This window comes from Corvus kubaryi, unplaced genomic scaffold (assembly GCF_017639235.1).
Source record: "Corvus kubaryi isolate FWS band 111438036 unplaced genomic scaffold, C.kubaryi_AGA036_p1.0 61900, whole genome shotgun sequence".
NCBI lineage: Eukaryota > Metazoa > Chordata > Aves > Passeriformes > Corvidae > Corvus > Corvus kubaryi.
Window position 1 is genome coordinate 27,604 of NW_024581425.1, and position 24,984 is coordinate 52,587.

At 39.3% G+C, this 24,984-nt stretch overlaps 1 long non-coding RNA gene across 5 annotated transcripts in view; it reads right to left on the minus strand.

The window, feature by feature from the left end:
* The window catches only part of LOC121672409, a 52,570-nt gene extending 27,597 nt beyond the window's left edge, over nucleotides 1-24,973 (minus strand). For 4 of the 5 annotated variants that reach the window (XR_006018875.1, XR_006018876.1, XR_006018872.1 and 1 more), the window contains exons 1-2: nucleotides 24,725-24,973; nucleotides 1,219-1,425 (exon numbers count right to left, since the gene is read on the minus strand). This is a non-coding gene — a long non-coding RNA (uncharacterized LOC121672409). Of the gene's footprint in view, nucleotides 1-1,218; nucleotides 1,426-3,865; nucleotides 3,967-24,724 lie in introns of all 5 variants that reach the window. The other variant, XR_006018874.1, reaches the window with a different exon arrangement.
* Between the last annotated feature and the right edge of the window lie 11 nt (nucleotides 24,974-24,984).

Below are 24,984 nucleotides of genomic sequence, written 5' to 3' on the forward strand. Positions count from 1 at the left end.
GGGGGGGTTTGTTGTTGCTGTTGTTGTTTTTGTTTGATTGGTTGGGTTTTGGGGGGGTTTTTTTGTGAATGAGAGAAAATAGAATCAATTTTGTGCAAGAATATGGACATTATTATCTTGATAAATTAAAATACCTTTCATGTTGGCAATCATTACTAACCCTGATGTTGTCATAAGCACTCAGCGGTCAGCATTCTGTACACTAAGAATATGTTAAATATCTGCAAACTAGTAAAAGCAAACTTCCCTCATATACACCCTTCTGCACAGAGTTATTCACCTCTCCAGATCAGACCAAAGCAGGTTAACCATGTCTTCATGAATGCATGCATACACAGATCATGGACAAGCACAGCTCCTGACTCGTACATGTAGAACTCAAATGAACTCAAACATGTGCCTTGGCAAACACAGCTAAATGGATATGGTTATGACTCACACTGCCTTGGAAGAACTGGTAAAATGGATTGTATGTATGTCCAGACAGACACACAGAAAAATAAATGCAAAACACTTCATCAACACGCAGACACACATGGAGAGGACACACAGTTACACTCAGACAGCATATACATTATGAAGGCATTTGCATCCTGGCTACATAACCCCCCATTACTGTCTCTCTGCCCAAATCAGCCTGGAAATTTATCTGAGCTTGAACATCTTTTTTTTCTTTTTTTTCATAGAGAGACCATGTGCACATGTTTCAAAGCTAGTGACTACACTAAATGCATGCACACTTTAGTGTGTACATACCAGCACTCACACATATTCCAGAGAGAAATCCCTATTTTCCAGAAATAAAATCAGCTCTTTTCCCCTGCCAGGCTCTTTCTCTTTATAAGCTGCTGATGTCTTTCAGCAGTAAGTGGGAAGGGAGAAGCAAAAATATCAGCTATTAAATAATAACTACTTGGATTACATTTATAAAGATCATTTATCCCCACTTTACTTCTTGAAGTTTTATTTCAAAGTATGGTTTTCCATCTACAGCCTTGTCATGAAAGATCTGACTTTGAAATCTAAGCATGGAAGAGCAGAAATAATGAATCCTTTGGTTAGTACACATAAATTTGAGCTAAAGGAACTGTGCTGATGCCTTTCCTCTTGTTACTGATTCAGTGCCATACGTGCATATATCCCAATACAGGTAAAAATATTAAAAAACATTGGTTCCTGAGAAGCTAATATTCTAAATTAAACTAATCCCAAACATACCTTAGGGAGCATGAAGAAAAGGCAGGAATAAAGTAGGGATGCTTGAGCAGCGCAAGGGTGTTCTACAGAAGACAGCCAGTGGTTGCTGTTTGGTTCCACATAGTCCTCACCATTTTATTTTATCATCCTTTTCAATCTGTTATCATGGACATTTCACTGGTAGATCTCCTCTGAAAGGACTTGCAGAAGAAATCTGTTCTGAGGAATCTGCAGAAAAAGACAGTACCTGAATAGCAACATTAACTGAGAGTTGGTGTAATAATTTTGTGAATAGAGGCATCCAGGAGTCAGTGCGGAGATGAGGAGAATGAAAGGAGAGGACAAAGCAAGGAAAACAAGTTAGAGGAGCTAAGTTAAATTCTTTGCAAAGCGAGACTTATGGTGAAGATTGAGGTTATCAATGCCCTTTCTCCTCATGATGGTATAGAGGTCACATCAACATATTTTTCTCCGCAAGACATTGGAGCACTTATTGAAGGTCTCCTATGAAAAGTCTTCGTAATAGAAGACTGGTACCACTGGGGAGGTTATAAGCATTGCTGACCTTCTTATAATTACTAGTCAACACTCCAGCTGTTGTGGACGCTACTGGACAACCACAGTTAGTCTCACTGTAGTAGGACTGTACAGTCCCACAACAACTGGCTGCTTCTGTTCCAAAGGTAAACTGAAGGATAAGCCCAGACAGAGAAAGAGCTTGACAGGTGTAGTAATGGCACTCAGTTTTGACAATAGGTATGAACTCAGGGCTCACCACGTGTTATTGACAAAGCCACATCATAGAACTCTTTGAAGGTTTCTCATTTATTAAACAGGGAAAAAAGTTTTAGGTTTTTGTTGGAGCCTTTTTCTTACTTTTTTTTTTCTTCCCCATTTAAATGGGCTTATTCCTCAATTAACCTTGGTAAAATGTTTGGGGATCTCCAAGCTAGCAGCACTACATAAGTAACAAGAAACAGTCAGCAGGAGCTATAGTATTTAAAAAGAAAAATGCCCACACACATTTCACTGTCTAGCTCACAGTTTATACTAGTAAGTCTGTGTATGGGCTGGTACTCAGAGCTGTCAGTTAGTATCATTAGTCAATATAGATATATACTGTCCTATCTTAGTCAATATAGATGTATATTGTCCTCTCAGATGTATAAGTCAAGTTTCTTCTAACTCCCTTTATCACCGGTTATTAAAACCTGGTGCTTAAAGGAAATTACTTGTGAAAGCAGACAAGTTTTAGGGATTTCAATGATAAATCAACATTTTAATTGTATGTATGGATATTAAAAATAGATATACATGTGTAAATAAAAAGAAAACTTAGTGGATCATACTGACTGTCAACGAAGAAGGTTGTTGATAGCTTTTAAAATTTTAATAGAGCTTTTAAATATTAGCCTTTTCCAGCAGGATGCACTTGTGAGATGTACTGTCTGATACGCCCTTGGCCAGAATTATCCTTACACACATTGTGCAGTTCACACACATTATGCAGTGTGCTGTAAGCTGATTATTTTCTTGGCTGCAGCCCACCCTCTAAGCCTGGGCATTTCAGAGGAGAAGGAATTCCTGTACATATGTCATTTGCAAAGCACCACAAGATCCTCTGGGTTGAATGTACACTGATAGCTGTACACAAAAGGAGATACAAATAATAGAAGTGTTTTATTTCTGTAGCATTTGATTGGCTAAAAAGGGCTAATCTCAGAGAATTTAGTCTTCTTGAGCTGTGAAATAATTCCATGTATGTATGTGTGGTAGTACACGTTACAACACTTCCACAGTGTAAGTTTTGCTGTTGGAACTCCCTCACAAAATTTCTAGGTAAAATTATAAAGAAGATATATGGTGGAACAGACTGTAAAGCATAATTCTCACACTGCTTGGTTTGGGGAGTCTTTGAAATACCCTGGAGAAAACAGGGAGACATCTGCGTAGGATGTTCTCAGGAAGGGTTCAGCACAATCCTAGGGAATCACTGAAGATGCAAAGAGTTTTTCAGTCTTGGTCATTGCATTTAAAAAACAGATGAGCTAAGCAAGTCAAGGAATTACATTTCTGTTAAAATTGAAATCTTTCTAAGGTCCCTAAATTGTAGTTATATATTTTTGATGCTTCTTGAAGATATGTACATGCTCCTAATTTCAATCCTACTAACTTAGCAGTAAGGAAATTTGCATCAATATCTTCCTGTCTCGGTAATTTAATTCCCCTTTTAAAAATAAATTCAAATTAGCAACAATAAAAGAAAACACAAAAACTCCATTGAACTCAAGTAGTTACCATAAACAACTCCCCCAAACCAATCAGACACTGTGCAAAGTCATTGTTTGTTGAGGAAAGAAATCCTGAGAAAGGGGACCAGCCCCTGTTCTCACAAAAACCTATACTCTAAATCCCAGTGCCTGAAAGAAGAATGGGGGCAGAAGAAGGGGGGCACTTGATAACAGGACAAGGTGTACTAACACATCCCATGTGGGGAGAAGGGCTACGACAAAACGTGGAACATTTCAGGCCAGCAGCACTGACGTTACCAGAGTTGCTGGGAATGCTTTATTCAGTCTCATCACTGAACACTTTAAAAAAGAAGAAGCTGAATTGAGTCGTGACAGGCTTAAAGACACATGACTGCCTCCAAGCACAAATTTCTTACCAATTTCAGTAATCATTTTGTAATAAGTTTTGTCCCTCTTTTCAGTCTCTCTGACTTTCAGGTCATCATCTGCCTTCTGCATTGCAGTACAGGTCACCAATCTACAACAAACAAAACTCATTTTCTATTACTTGTTAGTTTTCATTTTTTTAATTACTGTGTACTAGAAAAGCTCTGATTTTGTTTTGGATAGCAAATCATTCAGAGGAAAGCTGAAATCCAAAAATATAAACAAAAACGTATATTTCAGGAAGAAGTTCAATGAAATATCTCTACTTCAGTTGGTTTATTTCTAAAGAAAATCTTAAGCTAGAAACAATTAATTTGCCCTTTTAACTATTATTTCTATAGCCAGACAGATGCAACTGAGAAATTATTTGTGAGGTACCTATTGCAGAATGTGGTTTTGCCGTATTTCCATTTCACTGGTCTTGAATGTGAAGGGTTTCAAAATTCTTTGTACTTTTTAACTGTACAAAATATAAAACCAAAATCTGTCGTATTACAAATTGCTTTTGGAATACTGTGATAGATGGGTAGACAACATAAAGTAATTTTAATGCTGTTGTACCATCAAATTATAATGGAGGGATACTGTTTTGACTATGCAAAGGCAGTCATTGTATACTTGAGAACCAGAAGAAATTTTAGTGAAATATGAAACTATTTTAGTAATATAGTGCTTTAGAAACTCAGTCTTAATTAGGCAATTGTAGAAAAATAAACAGCTGTGTCAGGAAATTATATTACCCCCCCAACCCAGAAAAGGAACACATGAAGAGCTCCATGTCTATACATGATGGGATCTGTTTTCCAGTCACTACTGAAATGAGGCTGAAATTGCACAAATAACCTTGTAAGGAACACATTTGAAGTAGCTATGCCAGCTAAGCTACCAATCTGAAATCAGTCCATGCGCATATGGACCACAAGTTGCAAGCACTATTCATGTATCCTGCATGAAATGAATCTGTCAGTCTCAATTCATGTCCCATGTCTACATCACAAACACACACCCTTATAAATGACCTTTCTTGTTGGGAATTTCAGCAAAGACATAAAAGGAAGAAGACGACACAGGAAACAAACCTCCTTTGAACCTCTAAAGCATGTCACAGATGAGCAGCATGGCAGAACTGATTCTCAGGGCCAATGAGAAGGGAATGTTGCCGGAATGGGCCCTCGTAAATCTTGTAACTGCAGCAGATCATAAATCACGAGCTATGAACTGTTCTGGATCTACCTGTGGTCTGCAGAGGAGTTTAAACTAATGCCTGCCAATAACCGCATTTTCAAATATGTACTAGGATCCCTGATGCTAATGCGTAACAGCCTTCAGAAGTGAATTTTGGTTCAAAGTTCAAATTGCAATCCATCTTTTTTAACATATCCAAGCATAAAAATTTGAAATTTTGTTTAAAAAAAGCCATCTAGCTGCAAATTTCAGATTGGGACCAAGCCACTCATACAGATTTGGGGTTTTATTCAAATTGTGTCACAGCTCTGGGGTTACATTTCTGCTGTTTGGGGAACTGGGGGGTCTGCACATCTAGACAGACTTCTTCCAATAAGAAATACCAGAAGTTCAAAAATATCAGAAGGCGTCTAAATATTTGTAAGTAGAGTCATGTGTTTTGGGTTGTGAGCTGGCAAGATATTTCCTGCAATGCATTTAAGTGATTTGTCTTCTTTTTTTCCAAAATGTCAATGAGCAGATATATTTTTCACAAATTACTGAAGGAGTAATTGCCAACATACTTCTGCCCATGAGATTGCTCACAAGCTACTCACCAAAATGACTGGTTTAGGTATTTTAGGAATTCACCACTCATAGATTAGTATTTATAGTGGGTTGTTGGTCACACAAATCACCTGACATCTGTTTTTTACCCTTGGCTGGTAAACTTACAACCCATCAAAGGCTTCCCTAAGAACTGCACACAAACTTCCAGTTCAGGCATTCATATGGATACAGAAATGCATCATTGCATGTGACAGTTTTTCCACAGAATATCATCTAATGAATGTTTGTGGAAAGTGAAGGAATTGCCTCAATTACCATCAAAACAAATAGTTATATTCAAACAAAAGTTCACATTTTTTTTCCAACAGTCATCAGTCTTTATGTACTAACCTCCATTGACAGAATACATTTCCAGATTTTACAAATGAATAGACCATTTGTTAAAACTACTCTAAAATTCTCAGTTTAGAACATAATAATCCCAGTGCTGTATATGCAGTAGTCCTTCTATCCACAGAAGCCCTATACATACAGCATAAGAAATAACAATGACTACTACTTAATACCATTTGAAATGTATCAGAATTTGGTTCCATCTGCCTTGTGCATGCCCCCCTTCAAGAATGTGTTTGTTAATCTCAATACGTTGTGAACTCAATGCCATACCTTCTAACTTTCCCACAGGTTTCCCATTGATTTAATCATATAGTGACGTCCACACTACTGGAGGATCCTCCATAAAAATATAGCACAGCTTTCTGAATAGTCCCCAAACAACAAAATCCAGTTCACTTTGCTAACTCATTGAAATAAGCAGACTAGCTCCCATGAGTTAAGCAAACAGCATTTGTCCCACAGAATATTTCACTCAACTATCAGTCTAACAGAAAGCCTCAGAATAGCAAAAATACCTAAGATATTTTGTTTACGTATCCAAGATAGCGCTAGGAATAGATACACTCATTTGAGAATGTAGACACAACCTTAACAGACTACAATGAATCTCCATGGTCCTGTATCATCACTGATTTGCCCAGGACATACCAGCATTTAATTAAAATATTGTCTTTTATTTCAGATTTTGACCTGTAGATTTGTAAAATATTATTAACAAGAAATTTAAAGTCTTCTCAGTTAACAAAATAATCACCAGAAGGAAACCTCTTCCCCTTGGCTAACACTGTGCCTCCTAGACCACAGCTGACAAATGAGTCAGTGAGCAGAAGCCCAGTTAACATGCCTGGCCAAATTCAACCAGAGCTTCCATCAGGCTCCACAGGATGTTTCAGAATGAAGATGTACCTTGAAAGATTATACTGGAACAAAATAATTCTGGTGATCTTCTGAAGAGCCTACAAGGGATCAAAGCAATCTGAATGCTCAAATCAAGAACTTTTGACCAAGTGCATCCTTTCAGTAGGACCTCCATTACAGGTTTTCTGTGGATCGTGGCAGCAAACTACGAGTTATAAAAAAATACCTGAGAAGGTATTAAGTGATTTATTATCTGCCTTCAATACCTTGGGGCTTTAGCAAGGGTTTTATAATAGATAATGTCCTTTGTGGTGGCATTAGAGTTTCTGGCAACAGTGGCACTGGAACTATGGCGAATGTGGCACAGGAATAAAAACAGCAATGCCTTTCTGGCCGTACTGGTCACTCTCCCAGTGCACATCCTTGCTGCCCGACTACATTACAAAAGAAGCTGACATTTATTAATTAAATAATATTTATAGAATCCCTTTCCCTATCCTTGGGGAAATACAAGTTCAAACACAATCAAATACAATCACAACAGCAAACTATTAAACAGATGAAAATAGTAAGCCATTCCAGCATTCATCAGAATAAAATCTCATGTTTAAGTGAGAAGACAAAGGGATTGACAAAGAGAAGGAACTACAGCCCTTGTAAAAAGGATCAACCCTTCCATCTTCTTACTGTGGCAAAGGCACCCACAATTCACCTGCAAGACTGCTGGCTACACCTTCTCTGAAACATGAAATGGTGCCAGGGACACTACTGTTGGCATCTCTTCTCCAGTTTCTCGAAGATCCCTGGCATGGCTGAGGCCAGGACCAACCAGCACTCTCTCAAACAGCTTCTGAGTGAGGGCTGAAAGCTACCACGAGCCAGGGACTGTTCTCAAGAGACATTTTGCATATGGCTGTCCTGTCTTGGGAGATCAAGACAGCTTAGTAGTATGGATACTGGATGTATTGTGCCAGTTGACCTCAGTGCCAGAGAATGGTCCAGGATGCATATAATTCACTAGCATGGACACAGTCAGTGATGTGAGCCTTCAAGATACATGGTGCCAGGTCTGAAGTGTCTCTCAGTGAGCTGCCAGTTTCCTTTTCTTTAAGGATTTTAAAGCTATATCCCTAGGGTTTGAAAGAATGCAGGGAGATAGGTGCACACTCTGTGGCAACTTTAATCTCCTAGATGGCTTTTGAAAATAACTGTATGTTCATAGTTCCTTTCTCTGCCAATCTGATAACATCAGCACAGCTCCCAGACTGCAAATGTTTCATGGCTTGGCACCACGAGCAGCCCAAACTCTGTGTATACAACTAGTAAAGACAGTGATACAGTTCTAGGGAAGCTGGGGATGGGTGGTGAAAGAGAGTTTCAGAAAATGCGTTTTCCGTGCCCTTGTTGGTGGCCAGAAGCCCTCCAAGTTTTACAGTTTCCCACCATTACCCTAGCAGGCTTCTTCCCCCTCCTCAATAAACCCTTGATGCTGAGAAGAGCTTTTGTCCCTAGAAGGCCTAACAAAACTGAGATGGCTGGAGGCCATTGCTGAGTGACTTTGGGTACTCTGTTTCTGCAGCACTGACAAAGACAGGGAAAAGAAGATGTAGAAATGCATATAGGATTGGGGTGAGCTATGTACCACTGGGATTTCCTAATCGTCCCTGCAAAGGAATCATTAATAAACAATATAGACATTTAAGACATAATTTCCATCCACTGGAGCAAAAAAGCATGCAGACAGGACAAGAGGAAGTATTTTTCAAGGCTGACATTTCTCTGATTTTACCCAAGAACAGAACCTCTGTAAGAGCAAGTACATGTGAAAGCAGAGAAAATCAGAAGCAAGGCACAAGCCTTCCCTTGCCATGGGGACAGGCCACCATAACCAAGTAAGTGTCCAATTTCTGAATTTCTAAAACAGTATATGGAAAATACGAAGTTTGACTTATTTTGATTCACTCATGATAAAACATGTACAAATAACTGTGCCCATTTGTAGGCACCTTATTTGAATGTTTACATGAGATAAAGAAATACATACTATGCTTATATTACTAACTAAGCTGTTTTACACATATATATCCAGATGTTCCTTATGGCTTGTACTTTGCAAGTGTATTTGATAGAAGAAGATGGAAGAGAAGGCAACAATTCATGTTGAAAAGACAAATAAGTCTCTGCAAGTAACCATGTCGGTCAAAAAAGTGACACTTTGCTGCTCTGTTAGGGGGGACAAAGAAAGAAGTGTTACCCATGAACAGTTACCAAATGCAGGATGCATATAATTCACTAGCATGGACACAGCCAGTGATGTGAGCCTTCAAGATACATGGTGCCAGGTCTGAAGTGTCTCCCTTATGGAGAGTTACGGTATACCTCAGATCTCCTGCCCAGGGAAGTACCTCTGTATTATAAAGGTTTAGTCATAATACACTATAAATATTTATTCTAAAGCAAAGATGCCAGTTGAGTCAGTTGTAACCAGACTAGCGATTTCTGTAATATTTAACCACTGATGACCCTGCTTGGGTTTTTGGAATACCTTTTGTTCCTGTGATGCTGCTACTTTTTTCAAGGTGGGCAAAACTCTGCAGTGAGATCAAAGTGATTATGGGAGACGTTCTCAACAACAAGCAGGGGACCAGGAAGGAAACTGCAAGCTCAAGCAGCAAGTATGACCACTAAATCTAGTAGAGACTGACTAGGGAGTGAGGTAAGGCCTGACAAAGATGGCAACCAGACAAACTCCATGATGGACACCACCATGTCATGCAGTATAAAACTAGCAGGCAGCAAGTATGATTTCCATCACCTAGCATCCAAACCTGTGTTTAATCTAATGAATAACAAAAGCCTGTGTTAGGAGTTTTTAAGAAAGAACAGGAAAAGGAAAACAATGAGCTCATGCCTTCTGACCTTGCTTGTTTTTAGCTTGGTTTCCTATAGCAACAAGCCTTGTGATCATGCTGTGTGTGTGCATGTGTGTGTACATGTGCATGGACAAGACACACAGAAAGTGACCATAAGGGTGGTCAATAACTGCTGAATGTGCTGGTAGTCTGTACTCAGTCCTGGTACTTAAATACAGGTCTCAATGGTAACTGAGTTTGCACAAGTTTTGTGGAAACAAGTGGCCAGCAAGACTTACAGAGACATGTAAATGTCCCAGGTTGGATGAAAAGGCTGCACTGTGACAGCGTGCCTTATTAGGCACCAGAGAATCCACACAGGAGAGGGCAGCTATGAATGGCCCAACTGCAGGAAAAGCATCCATCAGAATTTACAGCAAGGCATGAAACAATGCCAGGAAACCAGCTTTGTCAACTCTGGTGCTACTGTACATAAGACACTCAGGCAACATTTCTTTTCCTATTTTTCCTGGTGAAAGGTAACAGGGACATCCCCATTGCTGGTCTTCAAGAATCTGATCCTGATTAACAACAGGGAGACAACAACTTTCAATTTGGAATTTTTTTAGACTGTGAATGTCAATAGCCTCATAAATGAAATGTCTTGCAGGACAAGTAAGAATCAAAGATTTGATGATTGTCTTCTGAAACAAAGGGCTAAGAAACATCATAGGCAGCTTAGCTGGGTCCTCTAAAGACATCTGAGAAAAAAAACAAGTGTTGACTTGTTGATATTGTTAAGTGTCTGCCAGATAAATGACAGTTAATTTCTGGTCAGTGTGGTTCTGGAAGACCCACCAGAGCCTTTCCACTTATCCTTGTACACAGCTTTCTGACACAACAGGCTGCCTTCTTTCTTCTGCTCAAGAATTTTTAAAAATGGAGAGAGACCAAATCACTATTCCAGACAGGACCCTTCAGAAACGATCAGAAACCAGGATATTCAGATGGTATCACCAAGCTACACTCATAAAAGAAGTGAAAGTGAATAAATAAATGTGTGTATGCCAATCTCCCCAAACTGATAACCAGCTGCCTAGGATCAGTCTACCCAAAACTGTGCCTGCTTGTTGAAGCCTCCATTTTGCTTAAATATGTTTAATGTAGATACTACATACCATTTGAAAAAGAGATGTCTGTCCAGGTTTATACTGGAAAGCTGGGGGACCCTGGAGGAGGATCTGGAAGTCCTGCTTACTAATGCTCTGTTTGAATCACAGAACCTAGCAATGCATTTGGGCTAGTCATATTTACAGGACAGAGGAGCAAAGCCATTACACAGCAGTTTGAAGAGGGCATGATAGCCAGTATTTCTGTCACTCATTTTAGCAGACAGTCTTCTGTAGTATGAAGTTCTGCATATGAGTAAATTCCCTCTTCCCTGTAAAAGCCAAAATTGCCATTTGTCATTGCTATGTACAGTTCAATAGCTATCGTGTTTAACTCCAAAGAGACTGCTCTCTATGCCTGATGAAATCATCTCTCTATACACTGGCAGATCAATTTGGGATCCTCTGATCTGGAAGTCACTCCAGAGTCATCTGAAAATAGTCTTTTTGGTTTGGTTCCAAGTCAGATGTGAGATGTTAAAATCTTCCCTCTCGATGCCATCAGGCAATATATGTCTGAGCGCAGAATTTGACTCTCAGAGTTTTTCTTAATTTCACTACTGCAAAACCAGTATTTTTAAAAAACTTAATTGCCATTTCCTAGGTAGATATATTTGTCATATTTGTAGGCATGGCTTCTAAAACATTGATTTGTCGTGTTTCCTTATTTACCATTGACTATATCCACAGATCCCTTTTCTCTCATTGCACAGGCTTCTGACTACATTATAAATATTCTCCAAGTTGTGAAATACTCTTTTTATGTACCTCTCTCCTTCTGCTTTTACACCATACCCCTCACCTCTAAAACTGATACTGATCCCATTAAATTAAGTAAGAGCAGTATCAAGAACCAGGCAAGTAGCTTTTTCTTAGATGGTTTTTAATTTGTGGCTGCAGTTTGGAAGGGGTGTGGTGAAGGGGAAAAAAAGGCCTAACTAACCAAAACAAATTTCTTAGTGAAAAAACACAGCAGTCGTTAACAACTTTTATATAAAACCCAAAAGGCTGTTAATCTTATAGAATCTTCTAAAAGCCTTTTGATCCCCGACAAATTTTAGAAAATGATTCCTGCTTTTGCAAATTTTTCAACCAGGTATCATCAGATGGGAAGATTTTTAGATGTTTGAATGGTACCTAAAATTTAACTAAATCAGGACCAAAAGTTTCAACAATCACAATGATTAGATTTGATTAAGATATCAGGTATTTAGGTTAATTTTATTTTAGGTTATCAAATCAGGCAAACAGCTTCATTTGTGTCATGTGTCCCAAAGAGTCCGTTTCATTAAATATACTGTCATATTTCTTGATGATCCTGGCAGGCATGTGTAATTAAAAATAAAACTTGGTATCTGTAGCCCTTCCCTATCATCTCCTCCATCCAAATATCTGCAGGTCCCAAGCCTGCAAACACATACTTGTTTGAGGAGCCCTGCTGGATTAGACTACTAACAAAATTAGACTTACTCATACGTACAGAAGTGTTTATAGCCTCAGACCTGAACCCCCAAGCCTGCAAGAAAGACTAACCCAAATACTGACTGCTCAAAACAAGACAGCTTTAGTATAGAGTATTTAGTGTTTTGGGTAATGAAGGTAAAGTTACAGAGGGGAAATTCTCACTTGAAAGGCAAGATATTTCTCAGGAAAATATTAGTAATGTATGTAGAAATAGAGGATTAGAATCCTACAGAAATGAAAACCTATTTCATATACTGTCCAGAAAAAACAGCAAGTAAAATATCAAATAAAAAGCAATAATTGGGATGGTCAACAATAAGTGACAAGTAAATAAATTGTTAATCAGTAGTTTAAATGGAGGGGAAAATAAAAATCCAGCCTTTGTTCTCAACAGCAAAATGTTTTTATATTTTTAACTTCAAAATTAAAGAGAAAAATATGACTGTTACCGTGGAGTAAATACCAAAAGAGGATTAACATTTATTTTTAATATTCATATTTACTTAATAACATATATATTAACAGATGAGACTGGTAAAATGGCAGTATGCTGCTCTGACAGTTGGTTTTTTTTTTTCTGACCCAAGCTTGTTTAACATTTAGTTTCCACTACTACCACAATGGAATTATTTTCCTTCCTATTCGGGGTTACATTCATATAAAAAAAATCATCCTAAACCTGCTTTTTTAGTTGTGAATGTGCAGAAGAACTTTTGTTTGCACATGACTGAGCCAAAACCTGCTTCCTTTCTGTATCTGAATTGACCGTATGAAGCCAATGGGCTAGGTCCTGCTTACATGTCACAGCAGCAGATTCATGGGATGGGGCAATATAGATTTGACTGTTACCTAAACACGCAATTAGTTTTTGTTTTATTAGCTGTAGCAGCCATTATGCACTTTATATATCAATAGCCCCCTGATTAGCTGCAGCAAGAACAACAGAGTAGAGGTTTAATTTTTTTTTTGTTTATTCTCAGCTTCATTGTAAATTTGAATTTTTTTTTTTCCCAAAGAATGCAAAGGAATAATACTCTGGCTAATTTTTAATGCAAGTTTCTGCTCTGGCCACTCAGATAAATCCTTTCATTTACTGGAAACAAGACTGTGGTAAATGTACAAAAAGTGAGTTACATTAGGCCTTAACACACACGGGCTTGGAAACTGTATCATGCCTAACAGACATACTTATCTTTCACCCCCCTACAAAGCATTCTCGTGCTTCCATGTTGGACCCTTGAATAAGCAAATACAAAGTAAAACTTTCATTACAGCTTACTCATACTAGGCAAATGTGCTTCTAAAGCAACTACTTAAAAACATCTTCAAGGTCTCCATTACAAAACTGCCTAACTTTAGAATAAATAAAAAAAAAGCTGTTAAAATATTCCTTCAAGTAAGAGGTCAAGCCTGCATTCATCATGCAGCCAGAACTCCTAATTTCAAAAAGAGCCCCCTAGTACTTTCGATATCTTTTTGATCTTTAACTTTTCTTTTTAGCATACACTTTGCTTCATTTTTGCTCGTCCTCGCTCGCCAAATTAGCTCAGCCCTTGACACAACAGGCACTGAGGCTGGCTGCTGGCTCAGCTGACCAGTATTGGCCACCACAGCTCCAAGGGACTTCACACATGTTACACACGTGCCTGTTTACAAGACTAAAACCCTCTAAAGTTAAAAACTGTCTGGGACAAAAGATCAGACCCACATATATTCCATTTTTCTTTTGACCCAGATTTTCTAACAGGCTGAGCTGCTGTTGTGGCAGGGCGGTGGGTAGACCAGCAGAGCACTCTCTGGTGCCAGAGCTGCAGGTGGCCCCAGCAGGATGGTGCATGTCCCCTCTCCTGCCCACTCACCCAGTCTGACACACTGCCACAGCCTCACATGTCTGCTGGACTAAGAGAGTGGAGGACTGGCTGCACACATGGGTTTCACCCTAGGCTGATGCTTATAGCCTCAGACCCGAACCCCCAAGCTTGCAAGAAAGACTAACCTGAATACTGACTGTTCAAAATAAGACAACTTCAGTTTAGAGTATTTAGTGTTTTGGGTAATGAAGGTAAAGTTACAGAGGGGAAATTCTCATTTGAAATGCCAAATGCTCACATTTCATCGTGCTCTATTAGCACAATTTGCATTGTTCAGAATGCCGTTAGATCCAAAATCTTCTATTCCCTCCACTGAATTTCTATTACTCAAATTACATACTGTTCAGGGCTGCTAGAAATAACAGAAAGCAAGCTGACTTGTTTCCTTCTTGACACCTTTTCCCAAAACTCCGTTAGACCTAACTGTGGTTACCTTTTGGATACCAGAAAGCAGTACCTCATTTATTCTTAAAACTGATAAAGAAATAAGTGCTGTATAGTTTGGGGACCATCTATAATGTTAGAAAACAATGGCCTGAAATTTCAAACTTGCTTGTCTGAGGTTAGGCTCCTAAACTAGGCAGCAGGAAAGGCAAGCCGATACAAAAAAGCATTGTAAATCAAAGAACAATTATTTAATGTAATGCCTATGTTACATACAGATACTACAGCCACCTATGAAAGAAAACACTATTTTTAGCTCCATAATTAAGCAAGTGGACTTGGTTAGGAAAATTTGGATAATGAAATTAGCAGGTATTGGCCCATATTTGCTTTACCACTATGGAGTGGGGAAAAAAAAATCTCTTCTGATGTGTTAGACACTTCAGATATGTGTTCTTAAGTTCTCAGTCCTTGTGCCAGAGACATTACAGTCTGTTTCCAAATAAAAATCGTGACATGAAGTGATCACCAAAATAATTTTGACCTTCAAGGACAAATTAAAATGGAAAAAACCAGCAAAAATTCATCTGCCATTTTCCCCATTGAAGGTTAGATGATGGCTGTCTCCCAGATATAAAAAAAATAAATACTTGAGCATAAAGAGGAGACCACTGCAACACAACTCTTCCCATGTACTAATTCATGGACATGTGCCTACCTAATACATGCACAAAGCCACAGTAAAACTACACAAAACATATGGGGTTTTTCTATATGATGATACATGAATAAAATTTACATAGCTACACATGCACACACACACACGGAGAAATCCTGACAGCTGTTACCCTCAAATAAACAAGGCTACTGAAGGGACTGATACAATTCCTATTCGGTTAAAAAAAAGCCCTTAATTTCAGTGGGATTTGGATCAGATTTGGTTAAACTTGGTAAGGACTAGGTATGCACTTTATAGACGGGTATGTTCAAACATATTTTCAAAGCAACTCTTTGTGAAATCCCTCTCCAACATAGCTGTTTCACTGTATGGGAGAACTATACTGCAGTTTCATGAACAAATTAAAATTCTATTATTCTAACCAAATGCCTTAAAAACAAATGACCTAGGGACAGATTAATTTGATTCTATTTGTTATTTTAAGTTGCTATATTTTTCCTGTATTTTTAATGCACTTATGCCTACATACATGCCCATATACCTAGTCCTCCACATACAGAGTTCTATTCTACCAGTTCAAGTCTATACAAGAAATTCCTCTAAAAGGAATGAGCCAAAAGACTTATTTAGTTAATAAGAGTGAAAAGCAATGACCATTATTTAATTGAGACAATGTTAGCTAAAATTTCATCTACAGCATATGGGGAATACAGGGGGACATGCATATGTGGTACCAGTGGGTTACATGGGTGTTAGACAATGTGGGGGCTGGGAGTGGACAGACTGTGGACTTTTATACATCAGAACACCCAAATTAATCTGAAAAGACAAAGATTAAATGCAATGTTACTTTATGCACAATGTTTTCTTCCATTTCAACGTCATCAGATTTTTCTGATTGTTTTTCTAAGATTGTTTTTCTTGCATGTAATATCTGCTTTTTAAATTTGCGCAGCAATTAAAATACCCAAACCATGACATTCTACTGTACATAAATATATATAAACTGAAAAAAATAAACAAAAGGGATGAATATGCCTCAAAATAAGAGGTCAAATAACTTCAGAATAAGAAATTATCACTCTTGAACAAGGACTTTTTGTATACGAGTCTAAAGGAGTTTTACTAATGGCCTCACTGTAGGAGCAGAACTGACTCCATAATCTCACAAACCATATGGGAAAGTAAATGAAGGTGTTATGCAAAAAGATATAGTATAGCAGGTTACAAGAGTTTCTGCAGTCATGTTCATTTAGGAATCTGTAAACCTATTGGCATGACAGTACTTGGTAACATTTTGTTTACTGAGTGCTATACTGCAGGATCTCCATTCTCAAATTGGGAGCTGCATTATACATATATTTTTTAAGCCCATTATCTTGAGAAAGGCTTAGTATGACTGTGAATAATCAGAGAAGGAAACAAGCAAGGTAGAAATGGTTTGTGTGATATAAGTTTGGAAAGTCTCTGTTCAGTTGCCAGGCAATAATTGTTAGTGTTATAAAAAAAAATTAAAATTAAAAAATTAAAAATAATGGATAAAAGAAAATACCCCTACTCTTTTATTTTGACAACCTAATCAGAAAGGACCTAGAAACCAAAATATTCCTCTCGGGCTTTGAATAGTCCCTCTGCCCTGGAGTAGACGTAGCATGGGGCAGTGAATTAATAAAGCCAGAATATCTATTGCTAATAGGTTTACCAAGCATGGGAACAGATAGCCAGTAACACAATGCCAAAACTACATCCTATGGAAACTGTTCAAACTGACAAAAAAATAGACATTCAGAGACCAGGATCCTTCAGGGAGGCTGTAAGGTCTTTATCCCACTTCTGTAACTGGACAATTAAAAGTAAAGCAAAATTCAGCAAGAGCTTGATTTTCAACACAAGCAAGATATTTTTACCCATTGTGAAAAGGATGAGAAAAAAAACCTCAGATGCAGTAGTGCAAAACAAAAGGCCTTTCCCTGCAAGCATCTGTGTCTCTTTGCAGCATTTACTGCTGTGAGAAGCCCTGTTGTGGTCAGGCTAAGTCCTGTTAGAAGTCTGCTTGGAAGAGGAAAGCCCTTGCTGGATCAGGATGTAGTTACTTTTCTCAAGAAACAGCTGCTGGGTTTGCAACCTACGTACCAAGCTTTGAATTGCAACAGACTGCTGGTGAATGCAAACAGCCAGAAAATATTTTCTTGACTAAATAGTTAAAATTGGTATTAAAAAAAACACCTGAGTGGAAATTGCAGAAATGCAGGCAGTCACTGGTCAATAAACATTATTTTTTAAAATGTCCTCGACTCCATGAACTGTGATATAATAAAATAATCTGCCCTGTACTTCAGCATAATTAATACTGAATAGGCCTTTAAAAAGTTAGTAAATATTTATGAAATGAACTATAATTTTCTCAGTGTACATTAAAGCCTCTGGATCAGTAAACCATCTTCAATTTTTTGCAAAACTTATACCTAGCAAGAAAGGGATCACATTTTGCCTTTATTACTTCTACTATGGACTTGCATGTACCTGTATTTGAAGATATGTCCACGTGTGCACATACACATCTGTCCATGCACATACAAAGATTTATATAGTCACAAGTACTGGGTAAGAAAAACTAAAGAAGAAGTAAAAAATGTACCTTGTATAATTGTTATAATAAGTTAAAATTATTACATAAATTTAAAATTATTATGTAAAAATGTCATGGTTCCTGATATTCTTTTTTTTTAAAAGCAAAAGCAGAAAGCACTTGGAGAAACTAAAAAAAAAAAAACAAATAAACAAGGGGAAATCCTGATTTCCCATTTTATAGGCTCTTTATTCTTGCATTTCATTCAGTTTGGCCAGTAAAAAGTAACCCAACAACCTTGAAGATCAATTGTTTATCTTCCTGTTCTAGCCATATTGCCTCCTTGCTTTCATGTACTAACAAAAAGCAGTTGCTTTTGGTTTTTAATGTTAACTATAAAGTTTTTTAATTTAATTTAAACCCAAAAGATGGTTGAGGTTTTTTTTTTTTTTTCCTTTTCACAAATGTACTTCTCTATTTTTTTTTAAAGAAAAACATATGACTTTAAAAATTCATTGTCATAGGTCCTTCAAGACTACTTCGAGGGTCACTTTTCAACATAATGTTCCTTATACTGCAAGCCTGATGAGCAGAGCTCCCAAATGTTTCAGCTGCGTGACTCGGCACTCTGGCTTTTTAAGTCACGCTTTACACAAGTCCTTCAACCTCTTAATAAAGCCCAGAGATGAAGGTGTGGGAGGCATGCCAGTATATGGACTCAAACAGTTCAGTGTAGAAATCAGTAGTGTAAAGTTGGGGGGTTTCCTCTTCCTCCTGTTTTTCTTAGTTTGGTTCAGTTAGGTTGGCCTTTTGGTACAACTGCGTGAAAAAAACATATGCACGTGAACATACACACAGAGTTAATTATGAAACTCCACATAAAAATGTGTAATACATGTCAATAAATCCTATTTTTGTGTAATGCATTCTTCCTTCCCATCCTTTCTTGCCTCAACTTGTCATAAAGCAGGGAGCATGTGCTCCCCTCTATGCCTTGTAACTTCCATCATCATCTGCAACATACTGCAAATAGATAATTCCTTTCTAAACTGCCTGTAAAGTCCACATCAACTCTGTGGAGCACACACCACTCTAATTTACCTACAAAGCAATTAAGGTGAGGAACCCTAACACCAAACTCAGCAGGTGAGGGGAAGGTTTCTCACACTTACATTGACAGGCCCTGATGCCTGTGCACTCTGCATCCATGATGAACATTGTAAACGCCAAGTGCCCAAAAACAGTGGCCAAGCCAGCTACTGATCACATCTGCTGAACTGGCTGCTCAGGCTCACTCCTCTGCCTTCTGGCCTGACTCGCAATTTTCACCTCCTGTGTTCACCAGGAGCACTCATCTTGTGTGCATTGTGGGAAACAAGGTGGGAGGAGCAGTGTAGCAGGGGAAGCAGCTGAGGGCCCTTTCCAGGAACAGGTGTCCATGGAGGTGGGTGAATCTGGGAGACACAATGGAAGGAAAATAGAGAGACAGTGTGCATGTGCCTGAGTCAGGACAAAGAAGAAGAAGGAACAATAAAATAAAAATAAGGGAAGACTAGGAATTTATTTTTTTTTTAAAAGGAGGGAGGATTGAAAGAGGAAAAATGAGAACTGTCTTGCCACGTTCCCACCATGAGCTGCGTTTAGTCATTTCTCTACCTGTGCCATACCATGCCTCCCCAGCACATGTTCCTGTGAGGGTAAGGAGAGTGGCTGAGAAGTGTTGCTTTGATGAGGGTGAGTCTGGAACCAACAGTGGACAGATCTTTTTAAAAAGCCTACCTGTCACTCTGCTAATTTGTTTCTTTTTTTGGCTTCATAAATCCTGATTTGGAAGGAAAAGAGAGTTATCAAATATATTGTCAGAAAACAACACCCCCCCAAAGTCATGTCGTCTGTCCCTCTCTTTCTACGTCGAGAAGAAATCCAATTTCTTTTCCAACCACGAATTACGCCTAGCCTTATGCTTGGGACACATGGGCTGGAGACTCTCTGAGGAGCAAGAGGCCACAGGAGCGGGTCTATGACAAAGGCTAAGAACTGTGCCCAGGCAGGGAAGCCCTCACTGCACCATCCTTGCACTGGAGATGGACCAACAAACAGCAAATTAGCAATGAGTATATGTTCACATCAAAACTGGCAAAAGTATTGGCACAGCCAGGAACTTCTAACAGGTATGTTAGGATTTTTCACATTTTCTTAACAGACAAATAGGTCTTCTCTTAAATCACTGGCCATTTTTATTGTGACAAAACAGAGGATGTGAACACATGCTGAAAAAATAACTAAAACAATATAATTAAAGGTATTTAGAAAAGAAACCAGAAAGTGATAGAGAGAGACCTGGTATCAGCTCGCCGCTAAGGACAAGGGCAGCTACGCCAGACATGCAGAATTTTATTGAGTCACCCAGCCAGACCTACCAGAAGAGAAAGACAAAGGCATTGAGATGTTTCTGTGTTGGCTTTTGTGTCTTTCTTTGGGTGTTTGCAGCTCAGGGTACTTCTGTTAAATTAACACCGCTGACTATGTATTCTATATATTGCTATATATTGAAGTTAAATAATTGATAGTGTCATGGCTGCTGGACACGTCTCCCCAGCCCTTCTCCTAATTAACTGGCCTTTTTTGTCTTTATTCCTCTCCCAGGAAATGCTGATGTTTTTTCCGGAGTGGACACTGTGTGCCATCCACTCAGTGCAAGATCAAATGCCCTCTCTTCTAGGCCACTTCCTCCTTTCCCTCCTGCTTGCAGTGAGGGTGGACACTAGCACAGGCTGACTTACATCTATACAGCTGGGACTATGCTGTGATGAGTTGAACAACAGCACGTTTTCCCAGTGCTTGTCCCAGTTCCTCTGTTGGAAAATAACCTTATTTTCTTCAGTAAAGCTAAAAACTCAAGGGTGTGGTGGGCCTTGATTTGGCAGTGCTTTCTGCCTCCCACACCTCTCCGGTAAAAACATTCACATGAGGGCAGATAATACAAAGAGAACAAAAATGGAAGAATCACATCCTTTAAAAAGGATGTAATTTCTCCATGGCAGTGTCCCACTGCTTTCCATTTTTTTCCTTCAACCTTGCAGTCATTTTGAAAAGGCATCATTTAAAACAATCAAATTCTCAGAAGAATTTTTTTTTGCAACTCGCCTTTTCAGAGAGGTTTGCACACAAATTGAGAATTTTCAGATTTCCCAGGCAAATGAACCTTGTCCACTCGGGCAGAAACCCATGATAGCTTATGTTATTTAGCTTGGCATTATCCCATGCTGTTTACTTATAGCTTGCTGAAAATAAGGGATGATGGAACACCTTTTCCAGGGCACACCCTGAATTTATTCTTAGTAAATTGTTTACTATCTTCTTGGCCTAGAAACTCACAATTCTCTAAGCCCTTTTTAAAAACTACTTGCCCACTTTCAGCTGTGGGGAGAAGGTGACAATAACCTCTTCAGTACCTCCACTGGTGAACAAAGTGGGTGACTTCAGAAGACAGCCTGGCCACCTCCCAGGAGACAGAGCTGCTGCAATGGGAGAGCATGGATTTGTCAAATTCAGAGAATGAGCTTTGGGGATGAGGGAATCCTCTAATAAAATAAAGAGAAAATTAAATTCATCTCCCTTTTCCTCTCACGTCTCCCATCTATGCCTGGCTGGAAGAGAACTACGTGGTGCCTAGACATTAGCACTAAAGACACTACAACTCATTGACAAACACAGGGGGCACATTTCTCCTCCCACTCGAGTCGAGGGAATCATCTCTTTTCTCCTGCAGAAGTTGATGCTGCATCCTGGTGACCAGCACAGGTACCACCAGTGCCTGAATGCGTGTCCTTGTCACCACACTTACAGGTCAGCCTGTGACTACCTGCACACAGACAGGAACATGGGTCACGGGAAGCACTTGAGCTGTGCTGGAATTTGGACTGTGGCCACGTGGAGTAGATGGTGTCTACTAACCCCAGAGAGGTTCTACGGAGACTAAAACTGTATTAGAAATGAGACTCATGTCATGCTGCTACCGTCATGCATTTCTCCATGTGCATGTAGAAAAATTAATAAAGCATCTTCTATCATCCTTCCAAACCCTCCTGAACAACAGCATCAAATATGCTATGAAACACAGGTGTCACTTCTTAATTTAAGTGGAAACCTTGAGTTTCACAGGGACTAGTTTTGTAACTCTCTTCTACAAATGAATAAGCTTGACTACCCAGAATTAAAACAAAGTGCTAGAAAATAATTCCATTTTATATTCACATGCATATGTACTTTTTGTGCATGTATGCAGCCAACCCTGTGCCTCTGTGTACTGCTCTGAACATTACTTGGTCACTTACACAGAAAATTGAATGTATTTAAATTAGGTGCAGCTTCTCCCTGCTCCAAACAAAGTCCATGGACAATGCTGCTCTTTGCTGTTTATATTTACAAATGGAAATGGATTATATTTACAAACAGAAATAGCATCGTGTCATTTCAGACTAAGTTTGGCTGCTGCAGTGCTCCTCTCTGAACTTTGGGAAGTCTACATCCTGTGTTTTCCCCCAGACTCCATATCATGTCTGCAGTACCATAAATCTGCCAACCTTTCCTACCATTTCTACTGCTAATTAGGCTTCATTGGGGTATCACTCTCCCACTCTCAACGTTAGATAAACGCAGTGTCAGCTAAGCACGCTGCAAGCACTACTAACTGCATAACTGGTTATCAGGACACTTCCACTTGTCATGCTAAACCCGTGATGATAACACTGGGAACATTTTGACAAAACACACTTCTGTAGACACTGCCAGTGAGTCAAAAAACCCTATTTAGTAGTCCATAAGTAGTTCCCATAAAATATTTCAGAAAAAGAAAGAGAAATAATAACTTTTTGTCCTTTTTTTTTTTTGGGGGGGGGGGGGGGAGAGGGGCAACAACATAACATCAACTGAATTAACCTGCCCTGTAGCAGAAAAGCTGAAAGATACTTATTTTAATTTATAGGAAAAGCCCCTTTAGACATATATTTAAAAACATCTAGTGTTTCAACAAGGCTTGATAGTTACTGAAAGTTACATGAAAAACAACCACTACACAACTTGTCTGAAAATATAATAATACAAATAAAAGGTAATTTACATGAGTCCTTTATAAGAGCAATCTCTACATCCAGAAATGAGATGGCAGCATACTACAGCTAATGCAAACATTATAGCCAAATATATTTGTGGTAACACATCTAAAAGAGAAAGAATGAGAACTGATGTGCAGATGATCTGTAAAAGATTCAAATACTAATAAAAACTGGGGGGAGAAGGAGGGTAGAAGGAGGGTAGGGTAAGAGTGTTAAATCATTTTTTCATGAGGCCCGTATTCACAAAGCAATTTTTTACAGATGGTTGGAGGTATTTCTCAGCCCTTAACTGACAGGAATACAGGAGGCTGAGGCCTTAAGCAGCAGTTCTATTCATAGGCCCTTAGCCTTTGTATAATTGTATTAAGTGCAGTAACAGACATAAATTAACATGCACTGACCCCCCGCTCCTAGCAATGTATGCCTTGACCTTTTAAGAAACCTCAAGAGTAGTACTAGTTTAGTATTTGACACATCCTCTTTTGGGGCAGATTAAATGCTAGTCTAGGAGTCGCATGTACTCGAGGCTCTAGCAGGCCTTACCCATCTTTGGCTACGAGAAGCTGCTTTTCTTTCATATCTTTAAGTAAGCAGAGTTTGTCTACTATGGTGGCAAACGAGCTGATACCAGTAAAGCACTGCTAAGATTTATGGGTCCTAAAGGAGTGTTTGACGTAAGTCAGGTGGCAGGTTAGGAGCTCCTAACCTCTGAAGACACCTGCCCATAATGGCAGCTTTCTGAAGAAAGATATTTTTGTTGTTCTACAGCAAATCGTCCACCGCAATTTGTGGGCAGATAATGTCCATCAAGAAATTAGATGCCAAAATAAAAAGACAAAAATGGACTTCTTGCAAAAAGCCTTCCTCTGTGTATTTCATTTACTCATAAATTGAATTTAAAATTCAAAATATGAAAAATGAATTCAAAATTCAAAATGTAAAAAAACTTTTATGTAGTTACTTATCTATAAACTTTTCATTTTGTAACTGGAACGTACTTCATCTTTCTCTAAAATTGCCATGTCTGGAAACAGAGCAGGGGACAATGGCTAAACAAGACTGAAACAAGGATATGTTTGGTTGTTTTACTGGGAGAGGGTCCTTTTTCTTTTAAAACATGTGCTATCAGTTAATTTGCCTCTTGATTTTCTACCTCACGACTATAGTGGTAGACAGTAATTTGTACTAGCTGTCTCAAGGATGGTGGATTAAAAAAGAAGAAGAAAAAAGAAAGAAATCTACCAGACAAAAACTACGAGAACTGCAGACAGCAGACAATGCATTTAACCATGAAGTGGAAGAGTGTTAACTAGTGAATAAAGAAGGAAAGATGAGGGAAGTAAGGAGATTTTAGGCAAATGCTCACTAACTTTTTTTCTTCCCCACCTCCTTAAGACGACAGGTTTCACTAGAAATCCACGACAGCCTGTTTATATACAATTTGTATCAACTTTACATGGATTTGCCCCCCTGTTTCAATGCCCTGACCTCCCTTCCACCATCCTGGGCTTTCTCCCGTGTGCGATGAGGTTGCTGCCTGTGCCTGGGGGCAGCAGGTGCTGCCTGGGACCCTGTCGGCGCTGGGGGTCCGGGGGCAGCTGTGGCCTAGTGCTGTGTTAGGCCGAGCCTGGCTGTAACCAGCACCGGGGTCTGAGGGAATGGCAGCAGCCGAGAACCTGGACGGTTCCTCGGCTTTCGGGCGGGCCCCGTGTGAGGAATCCCCGGGGGTGTGGGGAATGCCCGTCGCTTCTCTCACCTGCCTGCAGCCCTCGCTGCTCCCGTGGCGCCTCCGGCCTCGACGGTGCGGCCGCACCTGCGGGGAAAGGCAGAGGGAGAGGAGGGTTAACGGCGCCGGAGTGGCTCCCGCAGGGGTCTCCGCTCCTCCCCGGCTCAACTGGCTGCGGCTTCCCTTGAAGCACCGAGGGGAGCGGAGACCGGCTCACAGCCCCACCCGGACGTCCCTGTCACCCATGGGGATACACACACACACACACACACACACACACACACACACAC